Source organism: Balaenoptera borealis (assembly GCF_965194805.1).
Source record: "Balaenoptera borealis genome assembly, chromosome: 8".
NCBI lineage: Eukaryota > Metazoa > Chordata > Mammalia > Artiodactyla > Balaenopteridae > Balaenoptera > Balaenoptera borealis.
In genome coordinates this window covers 58,881,579-58,907,568 of record NC_138865.1, presented here as the reverse complement: position 1 = coordinate 58,907,568, position 25,990 = coordinate 58,881,579, and the positions used below count along the sequence as shown (strand labels likewise).

The 25,990-nt window shown below is 36.6% G+C and overlaps 1 protein-coding gene and 1 long non-coding RNA gene across 12 annotated transcripts in view; both read right to left on the bottom strand.

Annotated features, from left to right (window-relative positions):
- The window catches only part of NFIB (nuclear factor I B), a 235,700-nt gene that overhangs the window by 202,076 nt on the left and 7,634 nt on the right, over positions 1-25,990 (bottom strand). The gene's annotated exons all lie outside the window — the stretch shown is intronic.
- LOC309633188 overlaps positions 1-25,990 on the bottom strand; it is a 70,538-nt gene extending 44,548 nt beyond the window's left edge. The window contains exon 1 of the long non-coding RNA XR_014247371.1: positions 1-25,990. This exon is cut by the window's left edge and continues 15,062 nt beyond it. This is a non-coding gene — a long non-coding RNA (uncharacterized lncRNA).

The following is a 25,990-nucleotide window of genomic DNA, read 5'->3' as shown; positions in this document are numbered from 1 at the left end:
ACACGGGTTCGATTCCTGGTCTGGGAAGATCCCACATGCCGCGGAGCAGCTGGGCCCGTGAGCCACAATTACTGAGCCTGCGCGTCTGGAGCCTGTGCTCCGCAACAGGAGAGGCCGCGATAGTGAGAGGCCCGCGCACCGCGATGAAGAGTGGCCCCCGCTTGCCGCAACTAGAGAAAGCCCTTGCACAGGAACGAAGACCCAACACAGCCAAAAATAAATAAATAAATAAATAAATAATTTTTTTCTTTTTTAAAAGAATGCTGGTATCTACCCACTCCATCAAATCTTTACTCAGATGTTGCCTCCTCAGTAAGACCTATCCCCACCAATTATAACACTTCAATCTTCCCTACCCTTGTACCCCCATTTTATCGATTTTAAAACTAGATGTGAGTATTTCCCACAAGATCAATGCTCCTACGTTCAGTATTCAATTTACAATTTATAACATGCCTTAAAAAAATGAGGCATCTCATTGGCTAGTCTCCTCCTATAGCAACCAGTTCATAAAGAATTCCATTCCTCCATCAGCCAGTGTTCGGAAAGGTAGGACCCAGAAAACAGCTCGGGGTGGGCACATAGGTGGGGTCTGTGGTTCCTTGGGGGATGCATCTCTTTTGTGACCAATGGAACACTCTCCACAGTAAATAGCAAAACAAAAACAAAGTAACTCGAGATATGGAGAAGGCCCGGAAGGGTTACAGACCCAACTGGTAACAGTGGTTTCCTCAGAGGATGAGCAGAAATAGACCAGGAGGAATTTTAGCTTTATTTATTTCAGCTTTTACAATGAGAAACTATTTAAGTATCACTGTATAACTGAAAAATGATATTTAAAAGCCTGGATATAGTGCTACCCAAAGTCCTACTCTGAAATTTGTGACATAGAAAGAAGTCTGATATTTCTCGGTAAACACTGTAATAAAAGTGAGTTGCAGCACTCATGTAAGGAAAAAACAAAGATTAGTCAAGTATAGTATCAAGCCCCTGTAAGTCTTTATGGTATTCATGTAAACTCGTTATGCTTTTTTGGTAAATATTCATTTATTCATTCTAACTTTTCCTCTATGCACCTGTTTTCTCTATCCAGTACCAAAATACATGCACACAAAGCCCCAAAATTGTGCATTGTTAGGCCAAATATCTTAAATACCTACAGATTACTAAAGGAAAAGCAAATATTTTATTGTTCCACAAGCATACTGACATGCACTTAAAGTGAAACAGACAAAAAATATTTAAGGGTGCCTGAGAGTTTGTTTATGTTTGAATAGAATTTTTTGCTATAATAATTCTGATGTTCATTTCATATCATATAAGACCCACAGCTGAACACACCCATAAGTGTGTTCACTTGACCCATAAGTGAATACACACAGGTAAAAAGAATGATTTTCTATAAAATTAATCTCTAGTTCTATGGTTCAATACCAAACATTTTTCAAGTTTATGGTGGTTCCCTTTCAAACACCTCTTCCAAACTATGGACTCAAATCAGTACTATTTCGAAAGCAAAAATTCTCTTTTGTATTTTACATCATTGAGGCCATTAAAAATATAAAAAGGTTTTCTTATAGCAATTTTTCTGGAGATTAGACTGCAATACCTCACATGCAAAATAAATCAGTGATCCATAAATTGCATTGCTTCTTCTTTGCTGCAATATGTAAGGTGAGCCAAAATGGGAAATTACATATATTTTTCTAGATGAATCCTGTCAAATAATCATGAGAACAGCAACAAAAACAAAACAAAACAAAAAAAACAAAAATCTGCATTGCAGTTGCTAACTTGAACCATGCCAATGAACATTCAAAAGATTAATCAAAGGCTTGACAGTTGTTAACAGTTCACCATGGTTCCCACAATTATCCAATTAAACATATAATGCAAATAGCAGAAGTCTTATGGGTTCCATAGAGCATGAATATCAGGCTGCTTCAGAAAACTATTAACTGTAATGTACTGTCTGCTGAGTCAGAAGAAAGTGAAAGGAGAACCAGTACGTTTATAGAGGAAGGCAAGCAGAAGAAAAATAGAGTGGAGAGACACGTAACTCAACCACCCTTTATGTGGTCATATAAACACAACAGACAGTGGTAAAATCTAGAAAACAAAACTTAAGTAACAATTATGGTAAAACCAAAAGAATGCAAAGCAATGATTTTACCCTATAATTCCTACTGGCTGCACGATACCCACAGCATACTTCAACCACACTTCTCTAGTTTGCTGCTACGTTAGAAACATGGATGTAATTATAGTTGTTGGCTTTTGACTCTGTCTATAAACCATGCAGAGATAAACTGCTATTAGTGAACATACCAACTCCATATAATTGTGTTTTGACATTATAGGTAAAAACAGTGAGAAGAAAAACTAACCACAGCAATTATAAACAGCATGCTCAAGGTCATGTCAGGTCACTTATGACCTTGACTAAATTGCTGTAATCCCTAAGCTGCATTTTCACACGTTCAGATGCACGCACACATGCACGCACACACACACACACACACACACACACACACACACACGCATGCAGGTGAATACCCCATACTTGTCTTTTTTAGGGAAACAAATTAAGTGAACATAAAAACTACTAAATTATATGTTCAGAAATACCCAAAGGAATACAAAATTTGTACTGTATCGGTCAAATATCTGTACTTTTTATAAAACCATTATATTTTAAAAAGCCAAACGTAAATTTTAGAAGAAACATTTTGTGGTAGGTGTTCACTCTAAAAAAATACTCTATTTTGCAGCTGTATCTTGTCAGGGGAAAAGAAGAATTGAGGCAATTTGATTCAGTATCAAAACTTCTGCTACTGTATAAGTTGGGTTTAGGTTGCCTTTTTTGGAGGGTAATTTTTAAATGCTGAATCCATCTACTTACACTTATAACATTTCTGTAATGATTATCCAACTATTTACCTCATTTTATTGGCTGCAGACAGAACTATTACGTCCATTTCTTTTCTTTTTATAATTGTCAGCCTTCCCCTCCCCCAGCAAAGTGGTAGCAAAGGGCATCAAGAGGGCAATAAATATTCAATAAGCATTATTTAAGCATGATACTCGGGAATAAAATACAGTATTGTTTTCAATGACTTTTCCCCTTACGTAAAATATGGTTTGTACCATCAGCAACAACATAAGTGTGAAAATCACAATAACGTGTTATTATATGTGGTGGCCCACATTGCAGAGGTCCAATTTATAAGTGAAGTGATTAATTTTCAGAGATTATTTATAAAAGTGGCAATATATATATACATAATCTTTAGTATGTGTTGATGCCATTAAACTCATCTCATCTATCTGTATATTTCTTAAAAGTATACAGAGATTTGTTTTGGGTTTTTTCCGTAGGCTTTTCTTATTTGATCTCCTTAATATGCTGATCAGGAATGCAAGAGGATTTGTTTTTATTACAGATGAGGAAACAGGTTCCTGAAGGTGGGCTTACTTGCCCAAAACCACAGGACAAATGAGAAGTCAGGGAGCCAGGTGTGCAGGGCTCCAGTGCCCAAATACCCAGATTCAAATCCCTGCTCTTTCTCTTACCCACTGTTGTACAAACTTGGATCATGGCTGCATCTCTTTCTGAGTATTTTTACTTCTAACAGGATGATGATGATCCTAAGAGTGATGGCTTCCATGTCAAGTGCTGGTGAGGATCAAATGAGAAACACTATGCAAAGCCTTTTAACACAGTGCCTGGCATATAGTAAGAGCTTAACAAATATTAAATGTTGTGACTTTGTTATGGTTACTGCCATCTTAGAGCCAGCTAAGACAACTTGGACAGGGTTAAAAAAATAAGTAAATAACCCCATAAATATCAAATCCAGAGATTAAAGTTTGGCACACATCCTAAAAGAAAACTGACATAACTAAACATCCCTGTAGCTCTTGACTGGGGTGGGGAGGTTGGGGGGTTGGCAGGGCCTGGTCTTAGGGAATGAACTGCATTGGCTTTTCTTAAAGGTTTTCTCACAATATACTCATTGATTGTGTCATCCCACCATTCACTGGACACAAGTTTAAGGAATTTAGATTAAAGTGAGAAAAAACTATACAAATTAAAACTGTGGTGAAACGGCAACAGTGCACTAGTGTCTGTACCCACTTTATCTTGAAGATCAAAGTTCCCCTGTCTTAACTGCCACATTCCAGCCCAGACAGAATAGTTTCTGTGTAACTAACTGGCAAGTCTAGCATCTTGACTGAAAGTTCACAGTTAAGGGCTTTAACATAATGTCTTGGAGGACAATGGACGCCTCATTCAGGGCAAGAGCAATCCCGATGGTGTTCAGGGCTGCACGAACTCAAGCTGATTCAGCCTGGGCCTTCACTGGTCTTTTTATAAAGTATCTCTGAAAAGAAATCAAAGGAATAGGAAGAGAGAAGTATCTACATTCATGTTTGGGGGCAAATATATAAAGCCAACATGTTTAAATGTTTTGTGACAATGTCTAAGAACACCAGAGAAATTTCTGTCACTTGTTGCTCACTGAGGGACAGAACAGCAGTGTCTGAGGAACAAACCAATGCACATCTAGGCAGCTGGAAAGAAGAAATATTTACAGTGGACAGAAAAAATATATGTAATTATTTCTTACTCTAGGTAGGAAGGCCCACACTCAGATTTGGTGACAGCTCTTTAATTGACAGGTATACATGATTATAAAATGCAACTGACATCCCTTGAAAATGAAGAAAGACCCTTTAATAAAAGAAATTGTTCTACTTGGAGATGATTAAGGAACAGGCTTTTTAAATGGAGAAGTAGTAGTAGTGAAGTTGGGAATATGAGATGTGAAGGGGACAGTCATGGGTTCAAAACTTAGCTCTGTCACTACTTGCTGCCTGACTGGAGAGTTATTCAACATATTTAACCTCAACTTCTTCATTTATTAAATGATGATAATATACCTACTTCTTTGAGTAACTATGATGATTACATTAAATAATTCATGTGATACACAGGACATTCTCAACACACTGTCGTTATTTTTGTTATTGCTACTATCAGTACCAATTATTACTACCATAATAATAAAGCAGCAATAATTAGAGGGATCCCTGTCTTTTCTGAAGAGAAAGCAGAGTCACTTCTGGATCCTTCCATCACATTATCCTTCTCAAAGTCTCACTGTCTTATCTAAAAAGGAAATGAATCCACTGAACCAAAAGGTCAATGAAACATATAGGAATAGGGGATGGAGGAGTGTTTGCTCTGCAAACCCTAGGATGATTTACAAATCTCGTAACCTCTGATCTAAATAATCCACAAAGCAGGCACCGAAAATTCAAAAATAGTTTTGTCTCTGTTTAGAAAAATTCTACAAAGAAACTATAATGGAAATCAAAATACCTGTCCTTCGTTCACGTACCTATTTTCTTCAGAAAACTCTCATCACAGAAGGAACCCAGAGTAAATTTACTCAGATGTAAGCAAACGTCAATAAACCTGAGAAAAATGTCCCAGCTCTTCTGACAAATAATAATGATAGAAGAAAAAATATTCTGAGACTTGTAAGGAAAACCATTAGTTTAGCATGGCATGAGTAAAGGAGGGAGGGTTTTTATCATAAACCAATCATAAAGGCCATGATGCCTGTTCTCGAAGAATTGGATTACCATGTATGGCTCTTGACTTGCTTAATCCTCTCTTTAAGGCTGTTTTATCTTCCCTATGTATCCTTTGTGGTCTACACAATAAACACATCCAATTTCAGGGTCTCATACAAAAGCACACTAGAATAAGAGGAAACAACAAATGAGAAAGACTGCTTAGCTTAGGAGAAAAGACTAGCTTGGAAATCACTATAACTTTTACTTTCTATACCAGAATTAATTATTCAGAATTGAAAGAAACAACTTACAAGTCAAAGATAAAACAAATGATCATTTCAATCCTTTTAAAAATGTGTGAATAAGTTAAAAGGAGCTTATCTTTTTAACATGCAGAGATTATTCCTCACTCTCTAACATTTTCTTTTATTCCTTCTGCCCTAATGTGAATAGAGTAACTTCACCATCTAGAAGTAGGGTTAAGAAAGAGCTCCAGAGACAAACTACACACGTTTAAATTTGGTCTGAGTCACTAAACTAGGCCACAGAGTTCTCATTTGTGAAAGGACAGTAAAGTACGTCACATGGTTAAGGAGGGATAAACAAGTCACACAGATAAATCTCTCAAAACAATGCCTGATACATAGTAAGTGCTCACTAAGTGTTAGCTGAACAACTATATACTAAAAAGCATAGTGGAAAATCACCACAGCCTAGAAAATCCTACCTTCCTTTACTCAAACTATCTGTTGAGTCTGAAGTCGCTAGGCAAGACCTTTTCCAAGTCATTAACTCATTTAGCCCTACTAAAAGCTTTTAAGATTACTATCCCCATTTTACACAGAAGAAATGGAGCCCCGGGAACTTTAAACACTTGCTGAGAGTCGTACAGCTAAAAATGATAAAAACAGAGTTTTAGGCTCAGTACTTCCAATTCCAAACTTATGACACTGTTCTCATGGCTCCTTCCAGCGAATTCCAACTCCCTGTGTTCCAGTCGCTTCCTCCAAAATCACAGTCACCTCTCAGGCTGCCATGTTAGCTGCAAGGTCTGCAACAGATCTGCTGACATCTGAGCAGCTGGAGAAATTACTGAGTGTAACGCCAATGCCACACTTCCATTCTTCTGTTTCTTCTATTAATTGCCATCATCATCGCGAAGCCTAACACATACACACTCTTCCCCCAAGCTTCACTACTGTTCCTGATTCTCTCACCTCTGAATGGTGCTAATGCCGCTCAGAGCCCAGTGCAATGGCTAGGGCTAGGCCAGACTTAGGAGCAAGGCCAGAGTTCAGAAAGGCAGGCATCCTGACATGTTTTCAATTTCCTGCAAGAAAAGCTACACGCTATAAGATGTCATAGAACATGCTTGTTATTACCATATGTACCTGACAAAACTATTTTTTGTCATACAGATGAAAAAATCATGCTTGTTCATCAACATCATCTATTCTCATGGTCTCACTGTTTTCTCAGAAATTGTCACAAGTTTTCCTAAGTCACTTCCTTCAGATGATAATCACTAACATTACTCTTTCCACAAGTGTTTATTAAGCAGCTAATAGCAACTTTTCAGTTAAGAAAAATAATAATAAACATCGGATGATTCCTCTTAAATTGTCTTTCCCTATTGAAAAGTTAGTACAATGCTCGTCTTCTCTATATTGAAATCCCCGTACCCAGCACAGTGCCTGATACACAGTGGGTATTCAATGAATATTTGCTGAATGACTAAGCAACTTGTTTGTAGATAGGAGAATGGCTTTAAAATGCCATCATAAAATGGCAAATTGAAACCTTTCCTTTTAAATTTCAGTGTTTATAATCTCACTGTATCTGCACATCATAATCAACATTCAACTATACAATCAATACTGTATATATCCCCTCATGAGGAATAAGGGGAAGAGAAGTATGAAAAAAGATCACTGCCCTCTAGGAACTTATATTCACATCTTATTTGTCTGAGGAGGTGAGGAAGCATAGAGGAACTTAGCATTTCACACACTGGATTCAATTCTTTCTTCAGGAGTTAAGCCTGGTAAACTTTAAGGCTTGAAAGCTAGTTTAAAGAAGTTACCTATGTTATAGCTACAGCCAAAGGATTATCAAAGTTTTCATTTATATTTTTTCTCTAATTTTCTATGAGGAAACATTATATTCTAGAATAGGTATCATTTACAGAGAGCAAAATATATTAGGAAAATTCAATATATAAAGCTGGGGGTTATTTTATTGTTGGGTGTGTCACTGTATCGATCCATTGCTCTTAGTAAAAAAAGTGTAAGTTTGCATCAGATCAGATATTTCAGCCTGACTATAAAACATACCTCATCACACTGAAACAATTCTTTTTTTCTAGTGAGTTGGAGAGCCACACTTGATTTTTAAAATAATAATAATAATAGTGATATAAACTGGACACGAAACTGACTTCAGCTAACTTTAGAGTATACTTTAAACAAAATATTTTTGCAGCACATTCTGCTTTCCAGATTTTTTAACTGCCTATAGAATTATCTTCTCAATTCTAAAATATCTAAAACAAATTATTAGATATATGACACATGAAAAATATATATTCACATTTTCCGTTCAAGATTATAAACAATAAAAATGCTAGACTAAATTAAAAAGATATTAAATAAAACATTTTTAAATATATACAGGATTACACTGAAATCTGAAGCTATATATAAGAATAATGTTGTCTAATTAGAATTATTAGAATATTATTATCTACCCTAAAAAAGAGATTAATTAATCATTTAGTATTAATTAATCATTTAGTATTGAGTATTTTAGCATCTGGGCTACAACTTACTATTAGATTTTTCCCTTATTAATAAATTATTAAAAACACCAAATCTGTTAGCCTACCAAAATAATAAAATATATAATTCTCATATAGTATATGTCATTGCCAAATAGAATTCATTTATATAAGATGCAGATTCTTGGTTATCTACCTCATTTTGTTTTGTTTTTGTTATATAACCCCTGAGAAAACTCTGCTTGAGATTCACCTCCTCTCTGTGACCTTTCCAGTGCAGTCCCACAGGGTCTCCACCCAGAGAGCTAGGCAAATCCAACTATATATAGTAGTTGGTGACACCGTTAGTTAGTTGTATACTTTTTCCACTAGCTTGGTCATTTTTCTTTCTTTCACTACAGGTGACCATTATCCTCTCTTTTCTACTGATAAATTATTTGGGAAAGGTCATCTATATTTTCACTATTTTTTCCTAACCCTTTAAAATATTGAAATGCTTAGTACAGAGCTCCCACTCAATAAATGCATTTCTCAACTGTTTTTCACCTGTGTGAAATATCAAGTGTTTTATATTTTCCTTGAAAGATACCTTTTAATAAATCCATACATGTCCACTTTCCCGACTATATGATATATGGAGAATCATATTAATCACACACCAAATAAAAAGAATGAATGTACCATATCTACATACACACACATACACACACACACACACACACACACACACACACACTCTTCAGGAAAACCTAATAATGACTGGTCAAATGAATAATAACAGGATAAAGATTATTACCGAATAACTATTGAGGAAAAGTTGCCAACACCAAAATTTTTTAGGCACTTAAAATATACGTTAGTGAAATGATCTTTTAAAATTATGTATTTTTAATGAATAAGACAAAGCAGTCAAAAATTCTTCTTCAGAAAATAATCTTACACAAAATACTAAGATCTCTCTTCTCAGCTTTTTGCGGGACTATAATTCAGCGCTATCAGAGACACAATGGAGAAAAAATATATATCACCATTTGAGCCCATGAAAAGGTTTGGGATTTTAAAGTCTTGGTTTCCTGCATAAAATGCCAGTGCCTCAGGTATTCCCTGCTAGGCAACAGTTACAGATATGTTCTTTTTTCTTTCTGATTATGTTTATGTCTGAGATTTCCTTATAACCCAAATGAAAAGCCTTATGAAAAATGGATAATGTAAAGTATACTGGATTCTAAGCAGAAATTTATACAGGAATCCAGCATGTCTTTATGCTCCTAGGAAAGGCTATTTCCTTCAGTCACCTACAGATACAGATACTGAAATGAGCATTATGATTCGCTGTGTTTCTATATCGTTCATTTCTTTATGGATCGATTTTGAGACATTACATAGAAACTAAAATATTTTAATTTTTGCTCTCATAATATGTTTCTTCCTACTTTTGGCAGAGTACTGTCCCTAATTTAATGCTCTGCCCCACAAAAGGGAGATCAAGTCTTCCAGAATCCTTAGTATAGGTGGTAAGCATTCATTCATTGAACAAATAAGTACTTAGTACATACAATGAGCAGGCAACATACTGGTTGCTAATTACAAGTCATAGCAATAATTGCAAACATCTTACGGAGTATCTGCAATATGACAGGCATGGTGTGAAGCACCTCACAAGCACTTTCTCATTTCACCCTCACAACCCACTGCACAGCTCAAAAAACTGAATCTTAGAAAATATAACCAATTTACCTAACCACATAGTGAATAACAGTAAAACAAACATTTAAAGCCGCAGCTTGATTCTAGAATATGTTCTATTGCTAATCCAGATACTACACTTCATATGGTTTTATTTTACTCAGTCCTGAAACTTAAAGCATGTATAAGATACAGACACTTCTTATACAGTGACCAGTCACCAGTGGAGATATAAAAGAAAACAAAACGAGTCTCAGTAAAAATCAGTTCTTCCCAGTTTGAGGAACTTTTAAATTACCACAGTAACAGTTGTCTGACTTGCCCCTAATGTTCTATATTCAATTTAAGTAATTTATATTCATTCATTCCATAAATACTTATTATCTATTTTATAATGTGCTCCCACAACATTTCTACTGATTTTGCTGTCATGCGCTTACATAATACCTGACTTTTACTCATCTATTTTTCCATCTACAACTGTGCCTTTAAAACATGCTTTCAAGCTTTCCTCATAAACTCTCAAACCAGAAGTTAGCTGCTAAAAGTAGCTGATATTAAACTTTTTCTAATACTGCTAATATCTCTGCTTTAAAAGTTATTAATCTCTGCTATATTCAGGGGTGCCTTGATATACATAAGTACATTACAGGACACTCATATAATTTACAGATAAATCTTTCATGTTATAAAAGAATTCTTACCTTAGCAAAAGGATTCACTGAAAGTTTCCTTTTAAAATTGAATGCCCCTTGTGAATTTAACATGTTTTGGTTTCTAAAATTAAACTAAGAAAAAATTCTTAGAAACATCTCAAATAAAAGAAGGCATATGAATGTTTGTTTTAAACTGGAAAAAAAAAAAGCAGTTTTTTAAACTAAGATGAGAGATATACACCACACAAAGGAAAATGGAGACACAGTAATTATCAAGCTAATCTGAAAATTGTAGACATCCAGGAAGCAGAACTTAAATCAGCTCCTCATAACCAGCTCCCATTTTTTCTTCCAATACCTGACTTTCAAAAAAAAGTTTTTCTTAAAACCAGTCTCAAACATGACCTTTAATGGTTACTGGAAATCTGGCAGTACATTTTTAATGGATCCTTTCTGTTTTCCAACTACGATCAAATCCATATTAGTTGACCATAACTTAAACAGTTTTTTTCACCCACTGAAAAAGATAAAGATAGTCATTCTCATGAAGACCATAGCTCTAGGGTGACTTCAATAGACTATATCCTATGAAAAGCTATAAAAGAAAAAAACTGAACTCTTGAATCAATTGATCTCAATAAATTACAAATGATAACACATATCTTTAAATCATAATTTTTCTCTTTGTACCTAAAAAAACTTGCTGCTATGTTCACAAAATAACACTTTTAATTATTTATGCTTATTTATGTCCATGTAGCAGTAAAACTAATGCAAACAACCAAAGTGGCTTTGGGCCTCTCTTAGACTCAGTACCCACAGCTGTAAAGTGAGAAGGTCTCTAGGGATTCTTCCAGCTCTAAAAATCTATGAGTTAAAGACCTCTTTCTTTAAAAAGCAAGCTATCTAGATTGAACCAAATGATTTGACTATTGGACTTTGAATTGCGCAACATGAAAGTGTTACTCAAGAGTCAAGTTACACATTTTCTATTTCTCTTTAATAAATAAAATGTATCAAAATCCCAGATTTAACAAGAGTATGCTAAACTTCATTAAATATTGCTTAATGTGAAGGGGATCTTCCCCCTGCCAGGGTAACCAGAAGCCAAATTCCTAAGATGCTGGAGCTAAGAGGGATAGTGGAAGTCTTCTGGCCAATTCTGTCACTTGACAGATAAAGAAACTGAGTCACTGAGAGGCCCCCAAGTCTTCCAGGTACTTGCAGGAGGGAGGGCTACCAATTTTCCTCCCTCCCGCTTCAGCATGCTGCTTCACTCACTATGTGGCATAGAGTGAAACTCTACATCAGTAAACAAAGGAATAGAAGAAGGTAATTCCATTACCAGGTCACTAAATAATTTAGAGCCTTTTTTTTTTTTTTTAATGCAAAGACCTTATGTTCAGAAACTTACAGTTCAAAGTACATTAAGTAAAACCATGTCCATATGCAGATATGTCTTCTCCCATATGCATCTTAAGAAAATAGCAAAGAAAAAAAATAATTTATCATCAGCCCCTAGGAAACAAAAACTGAAATTAAAAGAAAGAATGGAGTAAATCTAAATTGTATATTTTCATTCCTTCTAAAAGGATTAAATAACAGAATTCTAAATGGTTTGTTTGTACTTTCCATGCAATATGTAGATTAACCATGAAATTCTGTTTGGGACACTTTGACATCTGTTTTCAGTGCATTACAATGAAATCTGGGGACTTGATACATACATTTGCTGTAATAAAACTGTCACTAATCAGTGTTTTCCAAAATATTGCCCATAACTATTACTATTCAGTAGTCTCATTTGCATGATCTAATATTGTTGCTACATCATGTTTTCCCTGACAATGTGTTAGCTGGTCCCAGGCACATGCTCTAAAATGGCTGCAAACCACTCAATAATCCCAGCACTTCCATGGTACTCTGTACATATGCATGCAATCTGCCCCAGAATTGAACTAATACTACATCCTTCACAAATTTTTTTCCCTGTAACTGGAACACCCAAGGTTGAATTCACATCCCCGGGTGTGAAAAACTCAACAAAAATAAAAGAACCCACATAGAGGAGGAAATTATGCCTCATGGGGCTTCCACAACAGAAGATGTAAACACAATCCTAACTCAGAACTCTCTTTAACAAATCTGCAATAATTCTGTGTGAATAGTGAATGCCCAGTCTGTCCTTAACTTAAAGCATTTCCATGAAACACAGAACAAGATTGGACCAGACTTTGAAATTGGGTCTGCTTCATTTTCTCCAGGATTAATAAATAGCTGTATCAATGCAGGGACCAAGCAAGAAACACCAGCTCACAAGGTGTTAACACACCTCCTGGATATTAGATTGAACAAATGCTTCCATTTCATACTGCATATATCTGGTGTGTCATGTGCAAATCTTGGACCTCAGGTGGAAAGTGATTCTTTTTTTTTTTTGAGATTTTTTTTTTATGTGGACCATTTTTAAAATCTTTATTGCATTTATAACAATACTGCTTCTGTTTTATGTTTTGGTTTTTTGGCCATGAGGCATGTGGGATCCCCGACCAGGAATCAAACCCACAACCCCTGTGATGGAAGGCTAAGTCTTAACCACTGGACCACGAGGGAAGTCCCAAAAAGTTATTCTGAGAGCCCAAAAAAAGGTCTTCACCAAAAAACCAAAAACTTATGAAAAATAATTTGTCTACCTATGCTAACTCAAAATGAATTCCATATTTTATCAGTACTTAGAATCATATTCATTTTCCTTAACAGTCCAAAATAATTTCATTTTGTCCTCTTTTGAACTCATCTTAAACCTGAAATATGTTTCTCTATATACATGTTTTATATTATACAAATGTTGGATACAAAAAGCAGATTAATTGTAGGCCCTAATACTGTGCTGTTAGTACTAAGAAGTCATTCCAAATGTTCCAAAAGGGATTAATGTAGTATAACAAGTCTATTTAATTATTGTAAGACCAGTGATCCTCATATTACTATAAGCAGCTTTTCCCTTATTTGGAGACTGTAAATAGAACAGATACTGTTACATGATAACTATAAGCCTTAACCAAAAAAATATTAATGCTTTACCATCAGGAAATTTAAATAAATATGTTAGCTTCACCAGGAGGCTAAGAAAGGCAACCAGTATTCAAGAATCATGTATGCATTCCCATTTCAGGTCAATATCAACTTTAAATCCTAAGTGCAAACAAAGCTTTTCAAATGTATTAGAAGGACAAAATAATAAATCCTTCTGCCATCAACAGCAATCCAGTTTACACATGTCAAAAAATTTTGGATGTACTTTTTTATGTACTAAATAAAATACATGCTTCTTGATTTTGAACAGAATAGCAACTAAACACCAGGTATGTTCTCAAAAAGAAAAGACATGACACAGATTATTAAAAATTATGTGCCAGAATCAAAGCAAGCTAATCAATGTTCTGATTCTACTTTCTGCACACCCTAGTTACCCTTTAACAGACAAACAGTGAGATAACTTTTCCTATTAACTCCTGGCCAGAAACCCTAAGTATAATTATAATTAAAATGCTGCATAGAAGAATATGAAATTTTTTTGCACTGCATCAGTGTGACGTGTGATTTAAGATATTTCCCTAGTAGAGATTGCAGGTATGGGCTAACCTGTCCACTTTGCAAATCTGCTGTACAAAGTAAGCGAGAGGAGCAACCCACTGCCCATGGGCAAGAAGCACCATGACTGGTTCCCCAAGGAAAATCTGGCCCACAAAAGAGGCTTCAGGACCACCGGATCCAACCAACCAGAGCCACAAAACTCAAACGCTAACCCCAAATCTAATTTGGGAAGAAGAAGAAGATGTTTTAACCACTTCCCATTTGGCTTTCAGTTGTTCTTAGAAAAAGTGACATCACTTTAAGTAAGAAATATTAACTTTTTTCCTCTAAAGATTATTTAATTTTCTTAACACCATAAAAAAGGACGAGTGGGAAAGACTGACTTAAAGAGGAAGAGTCCAGTGGCAATAAAGTGAAAACAATTCATGTAACTAATGAAACATTTTGAGTTCTGACCCAACTAGGGATCATTTTTAAATAAGACACTTTCAGACTTGAGTCTAAAAACCAGCAGCTTGCTCCTCTAGAACAATCCAGTCCACATCATCACCACTGCTGTCCAACCAAATCTAAAACATAAGTGTAGCTCTCCCAAATGTTGGCAATTTCATTTTTTTATAACTAAACGTCCTATGTTTTCACTGGAGTACAATGAATTACAAGTACTTCCTACGACACCCTTCATTTGACACAAAGTTATTTACTCAAAGAGCCAACTAATAAAATTATTTTACTCCTTCCTTTCAGCAACTCCTAGATTGATCAAGAAATTAACTCTCTGATAAGTCTGATATAGAGGATTGCTAAAACTGTACAGTAATTCTACTTTAAGTTGATATAAAAACCATACACAACTAGGAACATGTTCCTACTAGGAAATATCTATACACATCACTGAGATCAGGACTTTCATTTTCTCTTTGGAGTGTCTTATCACCTGAGATACACATAAACTAATTGACGACCTCTTGCTGCAACACCTAATCACTCATTCTCTTCACTATTGGGCATCTTCTCCGGATGACTATATTATGCCATGTTCCTTTATAAAGAGCAATAATCACTCTTATTAATAACATCACTGCTTTTACTTACATGAATTATTTCATGTAATCCTAAAACAGCCCTGTGAAGTGGGCATTCTAATCCTCATTTTACAAAACAGAAAACTAAAGCACGTGGAGCTTAAGTGACATAGCCAAGGTCACAAAGCTGATAAAGAGAAGAACCAAGACTATGAAGACATGTCAGATTCATGCACTTATTTTTCTATGTTCTACAAAAACTAAAAGGCAGGAAGAAGGGAGATGTGCTCAATTGTGAAGGAATCCAAAATCCAAAGCTGACAGAATATTTTAAATGGTATGTTATTTACTCCTCAATCTGTGAATGAACCATCCTTCTTAAGTAATTCCTGAAAGATCTAGGCCTTACTTCTCTCTTTTTTTCTCTACCTTCACTTCTTTTCAACTCTGCAACACACACACACACACACACACACACACACACACACACATCAATTACACATGATCCAGGAACTTCGGCTCTTTAACTCAGCAGCTGCGATTTGTTTTAAATCATTTCAGTGGAGGAACTGAGGCAGACTTCTGGAAGAAATCACAGACATTTTTTAAATCCTTGGGGGCTAGCCGCTGTTCTTGTACCACAGTCCCACTGCATATGACCCATTAGCCCACTAACCACATCCAAACTCGATTCTTTGTGGACTCCACCACTGAAAACACCAATGAATGAGCAGAAAGCATGAGAGGTGTTTTCAAGTCTAGACCGGGTTTTATGGACAGGAGAGAGAAACTGAGGCTATTGACTAAAATCGGACGTTTCATTCACCTTTCTTCCTTGGATCCTCAGGCTGACTGGATTATCAACACAATTAATGCTGAAAAGCATTTAAATTCCTTGATCTTGTGAACATTCCTGGGGAAAAAATAGTTTAAAACAGCAACAACCAAAAAAAAAAAAAAGAAAGAAAGAAAACGAAAAACTCTCTCACCTGCCATTTCAGATAGTTTTAAAATGGGAATAGAAAAATCGCATGCTTTTTTCCAAGGTTCCAGCGCCTGGACCACATTGTCTCTCATCTGTCAGCGTATCCACACACATGGATAAACAGTATGGGGCATACAAGTAAGGAAATGCACATTCTAACTTAAACTTCCTTTTTTCCTCTAATAATTTAAAAATAAAATGTAACAGCTTGGATTTTAAATATTTAATCTGGCAAATATAGGAAAAATCATGAACTACAATGTCATATTTGGCAAAGAAAAATTTGGTAGGATAAAAATATCTGTGTTTTAACATTTCAGAAGGCATTTCCAATATTTTAAAAATAAAATTATTTCACTGCTTCGGAAGAGAACAGAGGTAAAAATTCTCTATTTTTGCATAGGAGGGTTTCATAAAGAAGGGAAAAAACAATTTTTATATTTGTTAAAATAAACATTGAATTTCACATGCTGGCAAATGTCCCCAAAGAAGTAAAAGGTTCAAATTTACCAATGGTTCACTATGTTTTGCAATTTAGCTATCTAAGTCACAAGCATAGGTTTCCCCTAAAACTATAAGATGGACTATGTAAAGTTACAACATGACTCTCATTTCTTAAAAATTTTGTTTTAATCCTACGTGTTTAGTATACAGCTTTTTCCAATACTAGACAAGTTTAAGAGGTGAAGTTTAAAAGTCAGTCATTTTAGGACTTACGCATTGCTAATCCAAAGCATAACTAAATTTACCAGTTTTACCCTATATAGTGACAATAAAATATTTTTATTGTAACAGCCGAAAATGTTGAAAAGTAATTATTAAGGAAACCATAAATATAAAAAGCTGAAAAGCCAACCTCAGAAGAGAGGGGAAAAGGAAATGGTGATATGAATAATCATAAAACACGGAAACTGAAAATCTAAGCAGAAGGAATCCAAATCCCTCTAAATGCCAGAATACTACCCCCCACCTCCTGGAGCAAGGAGGACTGCAAATTTGTCCCCATCACTGTCAGCAAACAAAAGAAAGTCACTTCTACGGCTAGACCATGTCAAACAGAAGACATCACTACTGCGGAGGGACGCCTGGAATCCACTGGGGTGTAAAGTCAGGGCTGGGGCTTTTTGTCAGCTATTACCATACAAGAATAAGAGGAAACAGTGACATTACTACACAATAGAAAGGTCAAACAGCTTGCAGCCATTTCATGACCCAGACAAGTCAAGGTCAAAGGATTCAGGTAGCAAGTTAGCCAGGGCATAAGTTACAACACAAATGAATTGTTTTAACACATCAGCTTTGGTCAATTAAACCTAACAAGGCAAGTTGCATCACGTAGCAGGGTTCCTGACACTTAAGGCCAGAAGCTGAGACCAACCTCATAAAACAAGGCTTTTAACATAGCATAGCAAATTTAAGGTAATCCATCCAGAAACTGCAGATGTCAGAATAATAAAATACAAGTTGCCTAAGCAGGAACATTTTTCACACTTCAGAATTCACTGATAGAGGGGTATAGACTTCACATTGACACACTCGGGTTATTAACATGGGCACAAATGTAATCCCCTACTCACACGAATTACAAAATACACCCTATTTCAAATAACTATCTTAACATCTGTGCTTATGATCAGATTTTTGTCCTAAGCTCTACCATTCCCTGTTAACAGCAATACATTTCTCCACGTATATTTTTCAATGAGTTTTGAAAAATGAAGTTTTAAAAAAAATCTTCAGCTTCATGCTGCATCAGAATGTGTATTAGTGTCACAATTATGAACTGATGCTTGTTAAATGCTTTTGTGTAGTTCTGTGGGAGATACATGTATTTTACAATTCAACTCAATACTATTTATTAAATTTTCTATTTTGAGACATGGAGTTGACGCTAGCCAGAATTTTAAAACTGCAATATATTTAAAGAATTTTTTCTCAAAAGCAATTCTTATTTTCTTTTTTTGCGCTTGTTTAAACAAATCCCATTTTCAACTGATTTGTGCTTCGTCCATAACTTACTACATGCTCTGAACTGCCTTAAAATGGGATTCTGAAAATAAACAACCTCCAGGCAACTCTCAGCTAGTAAAATTACTTCATCCATCACCCCATATTTTCAATTATATAGTTCTTATTCAGAGTTCTTTAATTTGTCTGTGATTCATCAGTGCTGTCCTGTTTAAACTATCATCATAAACAGAGAGAATATGTGTATCTAAGTGTTTTATTATAAACAATATATTTATGCACAAGAATAGTTTGCATTCCCCTCTTAGAACATTGCTTGATGTAATTTTGAGGATATTTTTTTCTTGTATGTGTGGCCTTCAATTCAGCCTCAAGGTCTTTCCACCTCATTGGTTAATTGGTGGCCATTTCTTCCAATTTTCTGAACAATATAACAACCAAAAAGCCCAAGCATTCAAGTCCCATTAGCCTCACATCCTATACCATCCAGTCTAATACAAACTAATCCCACAGACTCCCTCCTCCACAACACGCACTTAAAGTTCGCAAGTTCTCTGCAGTTTGGTGATTTATTCTCTATGCCAAATCCCAACAATGGAATTCAGTGAAATTAACCACATCACATAATTAGAGTTCAAGGACCCAAGAATGTATTTTAAGATGAGACGACATACCACGCTGCCACAGAAAAGTGAGCCTGAAGAGGAAGCTCCCCTCTTGCTATGACTGGCGCTGAGGCGGGCTGCTGTAATAACTCCTGTTTCCCATCACATAACCACTAGTCCTTGAGATTTCTAAAATTATTCCTCTGCCACAAGGATGGAGGGAAAAAAGGTTGTAAAACTGCTTTGAACATAACGTTGGCTGATCATTTGCTCTGTCACAGCGCATACACGGACAAACTCCTCAAGTGTCACAAGTTCAACTTTCCTCAACTTCAAACTAGGAAGTGCTACCTTTTCACAAACTGAAGAGACACTTCCAGCTAAAACTAGTTTCAGAGCCAGGGATCACCCTTGCCTTTGCCCATCTTTTTCAGATATTTAATAATTCCCTATTTTAATGAGCGCCTCTTAGGCTACTTCCACTCTGAAAACCTTAACCTTCCAACAAAGCAATAATGATTCTTTTGATTATAAAGTCAGTTATCATGTAAGCCACTGGGATGACAGACGTGAAAACCTATTTATCGCAACTTTTATGAATTCCAGAGAATTCTGGCTCAGCCTCCCACTGGGTCCCTCCCTCTTCAGGTGCTGAAATTCCAACTGGTTGGCAGGGATGGCAGGAGTAAAAGTGTCATAAAACAGTTTTTTTAAGCTCACTGGTCTAGTTTTTCAGTTCAGTCAAGCAGAATGAAAGTTTATGAGGAGACAGACTTTACTCATTAGATATGTTGGATTGTTGTTCCAAATTATAGTGTCAAACTTAAGAGTAAAACGTTAATGGAGCGGGCTTCCCTGGTGGCACAGTGGTTAAGAATCCACCTGCCAATGCAGGGGACACGGGTTTGAGCCCTGGTCCGGGAAGATCCCACATGCCGCGGAGCAACTAAGCCCGTGCACCACAACTACTGAGCCTGTGCTCTAGAGCCCGCGAGCCACAACTACTGAAGCAAGCCCGCACGCCTAGAGCCCATGGTCCGCAACAAGAGAAGCCGCCACAATGAGAAGCCCACACGCCACAATGAAGAGTAGCCTCTGCTCTCCGCAACTAGAGAAAGCCCGCGTGCAGCAATGAAGACCCAACACAGCCAAAAATAAATTAATTAATTTTTTAAAAAAGTTAGTGGAGGATTAAAACTTTAATCTCCTTTTGGCAGTTTCCTTGTAAATTCCAAATTTAGGGAAAAACAAGTAAGTAAATAAAAAATCCTACCAAATCTATACTACAGCTATGTGTGGATATACCTCTTAGGTACCACTTTAGAACACAGAAACTTTAAAGAATTAAAGCAGTGGCAACAGGCCTCCTCAATGGCTCCTGCCCAGCTGAGTCTGCAGACACACACCCTGTATCTGTCAGGGAGCACCCCTTGGGAGACCTAAGTATCATCTCCTGTCATCGCACTGTTCCCCCAAATTACCATGATTCCTGAATAATGAACATCATTTTGGTCCTTTTGCATATGGAGTTATTTTCCCACACAAGAGGCATAGCGCACTAAATTTGCAAATCCAAACGTGTCATCTAGATGAATATTTTTCATTACAAAATGTGTCGTGCAGTGTATACGGTGAGAGGGTATAATGCAGAGAGTGACACCCAATGCTGTCAGCAGGACATTTTACCAACCTTTGCTGCCTCCAAAAAGTGGATCATTATATACTTTTTAAATATTTGAAAATCATAATTGATATAACAAATGATATACCTCTCTCTCCCTCTCTCTCTCTCTCCTTTCCTTTTGAAAAGTGAGATCATATTAAGAGCAATGCAAGAGCTTAGTCTGCCATATCAGAACACAGATGCCAAGCTTTCCCAGCTGGCAACTGGGGCCTCAGAGTTTAACTCTTGAATTGTCCAGCAAAGCTATCAGGGCAGGAACATCATGGCAGAGAGGGCAAACTTCTGGCCCCTTCGGCTGTGTTTTCTTCTTATCAGTGAGAAAATTGCTGCGTATCTTATCTTACAATATATGTTCCCACAAAGGTCTCATTAAGCCTAGGAGCAAGACATGCCAGTAAGAGCCCTTCTTTATCTGGTGAATTGTGCGAGAGCCAGAATGCAAACAAGTGTGCACTAGAGTTCATAAGTTCAGTCAAGGACAGGACGCTAGATGGGAAAACTTAACAGTTTCCCCTAAATCAAACATGCATACAAATGTCATGCTTTCTGAGCATTTCACAATGTAAGCACACCAAATCATCCTGGAGAGCAGCCTCGTTCTAAAAGATTATGAAAGCTTCCTTTTCCCCATAATGGGAAATATCTGCAAATGAAGTGAAATTTATTAAAAGGTTAAAATACGCTGTCAACTTGCAAACAATTATCTACTTAAGCTTTTCATAAAAAAAAAATAATTGTTACCCAAAAGGATTCTAAAAGTCAGTAACTGAAGGAGGAAAACAATTCTTAGCATTTGCTTCCTCCCTAATGAGATGTGACAACCAGGAAGGATTCTATTTCAAAAACAATAATAATGATTACAACTTCCCCTGTAAACAAGTCGCGTTTTTCACAATGTCGAAATGCACTTTGATCATCATATCAGTTACCAATAAAACAACAGAAGTTGCCATCCACGATTTTAAGGATTCCACAAGGCTAAAAAGGAAACTCCTCTCTCATGAGAGCCACGAGGTTCCAGGCCTCTTTAGCACTCCAAAACATGTTTAATAAGAGTGCAAAGCACAGTCCAAAAATCAGGCAGGCTGACCGAGTTGAAACTCGAATCTGTTAAATTCATGACAACAGTTACTCTCTCCTGAGATCTTGAAACATCTTAGTGTGTAGTGACCCATCTCTTTCTTCAAAACCCTTTCCTGCCTCAGAGAAAGCCCAGCCCCCTACAACACGCCACCCTTCAGACAGGACACAGTGTGGCCACTCAACGCCTCCATAGGCCAGACTTCCTTCTGTGCAACCTTTTGGGTATCACTGCTCATCCTTCTTCTTCATTAACGACATAATGGTGGTTAACCAGAAAGCAATATGAATGCAAACTATCTAGGAAACTTCAACCAAAATAATTTCAGCCTTTTGGTTGGTCTTCCTGACGTTAGGTTTCCTCATGAAGGTTTTTTCTCATTTTTTTTTTTTTTTTAACCTTTACCCTGTTACACATTACTAACTAGAAGAAAAAAATAGAAAGGTCCTCTCAATGGGTTACTGTAAAATTTGGAAGTGTGGAAACTGAAGGAACTCAAAATTGCCTAAGAAATAAGCAGGGATGTGCCTGAAAGCCACAGTCAGTCCTGGCAAGTGCGTTCCATGTCCCTGCAGCCAGCGAGCCCTCCATACCCTTCCCAGAGCACAGCCAGCATCCTACAGCACACTGCCGTCCCGGGAAGGTGTGCTGTGCGAGGCTCGCCTGTTTTTTGTTTTGTTTTGTTTTGCTTTGCTTTCAAGAAGGCAGTTAACAAAGACAATATGGGGACTAGGTACCACCTGCCCAAGAATTACTGGACATCTTTAATATCTTGGGGAAAATGGAGGCCACTTTAGAGCCGTTTTTTCCTTTAATCTGTCACCATCTTAAAAAAAAAAAAAAAAAAAAACCTAAAAAAAAAAAAAATAGATAAAAGGAAGGGTTTTCTATCAGCTAAGGTTTGCTGCAGCAAACAAGCAAGCAGCTTTCATTCAGGGATTGTCAAAAACTTTTCAGTGTGCCCACTGCAATGCGGATGCCAACCAACGAATCAAAGGCATTCAGCAACTAGACAAAGAGGGTCTGATGCCAACCTCGGTGCCACTGGCAACCATTATTGGCATCCAGCACAGTGTCTGCCTTTTTTTTTCCCCCTCGCCTGGCACTTCACAAACAAAATGGCGGTTCTTGTAGCAACGAAACAGCCGAAGCGCAGCCCTCTGAATCAATACCGTCAAATGATTTTATGGATTTAAACGCAGGGACTCCCACATGATGTGTATATTTTAGGTAAAGTGGGGGGGGGGGTGGCATCATTTTATAAATGACTATATTGAACATGACCCTTTCCTAAACATGGAGCAATACAAAAATGGACTAAATTGTGGTCAACCAGACTCTAGGCACAGAAGAGGCTGAATAACAAAGAGATTTAGCTTTAAAGGAAATTCTGCCTTGCGGCCATGGGATGCACAAGTCTAATGAACTATATATCAAAACTGATTTCAAAATGCATACATTCTCCCCAAAACTGTATCAGATGCAGATGTAGCACTAGAGCTTGTGTCAAAGCTCTAGTAACTCTTTCCACATTTCAAAAAAAAGATGAGGCTGAGGCTGCTGGGCATGAAAAAAAAAAAAAAAAAAAAGTGTGGGTTGAACCAAAAGAGAAAGAGGGAAAAAGCATAGGAAGTTGGTCAACAATGAACTTTATTATTTGTTGGTCTTTATTTCATCCTCCAGAAGAGATGCAGTTTGTGATCTTGTATAAATAACCAAGAGGACTATTGACATTTCTAGATCTGGAAATTGTCAATATATTGTAACATCACTCCACACTGCAATGCGGATGCCAACTAACAAATCACAGGCATCCTGAGCTAAACAAAGAGGGTCTGATGCCAATCCTGGTGCCAGTGGCAACCATCTTTGGCATTCTCTCTGTTCTTTCTCATGTTTTCCTCCCAGTCGTTTAGAAGTGGGGAGAGAAAGAAAAAAGGGGGGAAAGGTAATTCTGTTGCTCATTCTGTTGCAAACATTACATTTTTCTTTTCTGATTTTTCTTTCATGTTTTTCTTTGTACTTTTTCACCTGATTGATAAAACATACTTAAGTGGGTTTTCATGCACTTAGAGGAGAAATAAAAAGTCACGATGGGAGATATGCAGCCCTCTGACTGACTACAGACTTATCTTTTAAAATGCTTTCTTTAATCAAATGCACTGCAAAATGACATAATTAACCTACATTTGACCAAAGGAAAAAGATATAAATTTTGAAAAAAGGAAAACACAAAAGCACCCTGATGTGACTTTTTCAAAGAAAGAGCCAACAGATGTTAAGAAGATACGGTGCACTCACAGGTAGCAGAAGATAAAAATTAGGTGCACAGTGTAAAATAATGAAAGGTTTGTAAAAGAGAGACTAAAAACAACAACAAAATCAATGTTCTATCTGAAAATGTGGTCTGCAAGAGTTGCTTACAACTTTATGACTTTCATGACCGATGGTGCAATGCAGAAGGCATTTATGCATTTTTCTTTCTTCAATCTATCTTCACAAATCCAAAGGATATGTTCTTTATTGTCAGTTCATCAACCAAGAGAGTTGGCTGCCTGCCCCAGGAGTGAATGTACATGCGTGCACACCTCAAGGACTAGCCTTCAAGCAAGCTCAAAGGCGAGCAGCAGTGAAGTGCTTGCAAACCTTCCCTCCCTGCACTAAAAAGTTACATGACCCACTTTCTAAAACTTTACTTCCAGCCTTGACTTTCACCACAGAGTTACAACACACTGACAGTCAATCCAACACATATATACAGCCCACCTTAAAATGTCACCTCCTAGACAGCTGTCAATCAAATTAAGTGTCATGTGTTAATGAGCTTTTATTTTGGGACACACAGGGAAAAAAAAAAAATTTTTCCCCAAACCGTCATTACTTGGACTTTAATTTTTAAGTGTATAGAAATAGTAAATGCAATCTTTCATTAAAAAAACAATATTTCCAAATGTATGATATCAAGCACCATTATTTAAAATCAAACTAGAAATTCTTAAATGACTTGTAAGCGTATCTCTAAAACTATACCAAGGAAATACAAAGACAAAAAGCACATAGTAAGTACCTAGATTTCTGAGTCAAAAGAGTAATTCTGATCTTTTATATTTTGGGATGATGATGAAGTTCATACCATTTACTAAATCCCACACTTATATAACACATATCAGATAACCGTCTGCCACCTGGCTATCTGCAGGCCACTTTCCCTACCACCAGGCCAAGTTAAGCAAATGACCCACCACCTATGGCAGATTAAACTACAGTCCACTTTTGGTAGGTTGTTTTTTAAAATGTTTTACTATGGACTGTGCTAATACAAAGACATCTATATACCGATACATTTATTTGAAGTATTTCTTTAAACCTCCTTAAAGAAAATATATTAAGAAAACTAAAAATAATAAACATGTTTCATGAACCCAGAAAACACTCAGCAAAATATATCACCTATTTTTGAATCATTCAGGCAACATTTATACCACTCTCTTTATCAAGGATTTTTAAAAATAGGTACGGTATGCGGTTTCTGCATTCTTTTTGAGATTTATTTTAAACCAGTGTAACCAGTGTACTTTCTGTTTTTGTTCTGTAAGGAGAGCTGCGACTTCCCTCCTCGGTAAGTTTTATGAATTTACACTCAAGTAAACGAACAATATTAAGTGTTCCCAAGTCACTCTGGGAAAATATTATAACATAAATTATTTAGACAAGAACTATGATCCCTTTAATCTACAGCGAATATTACACAATCAAAAGTAGGTGTTGATAGAAATATTTAAATTAAATAAATCTAGGTCTACGTAAGGTATACTTTCTGATACTGGCTATCTTAAGCATTCTGTAATAGGAAATGTTAATTCTATCTTTTCAAGGCAATAGCACTAGATTCGTGAACAAAGTTGATCTACCTCGTTAGTTAGGAGGTTAATGCAAAGATTGTTAAAGAACGGTTTGACTATTCATAAATCAAGTTACATTTTCAAACTGGGAAAAGATGACTAGATGTAAAGAATGTAGCCGAGGACAAAAAATAAAGTGTAATAAACTACAGCTTTCAGACTATTCTGTGTCTTTGAAAAAGTGTATTATTTCAAAGACACACTTGAAAACTCATCTCTTTGTGGTCTTTAAATATCCATGCCTATCCAGGTAGGAAAGCTCCATGCCTATTTCCATAGCTTGCGCATGGCAGTGGACAAGCAAGTGGAGGAGGGCATGCCACTCTCCCCAGAGCAGGTGAATGAGACCTAGGCGCCTCCAGGACCATCTAACCCAAGCCAGGTGTTCCTTGTGTGGGGTTTGCGGGCAGTGTGTGCCGGGCTAGAAGAAAGAACAATC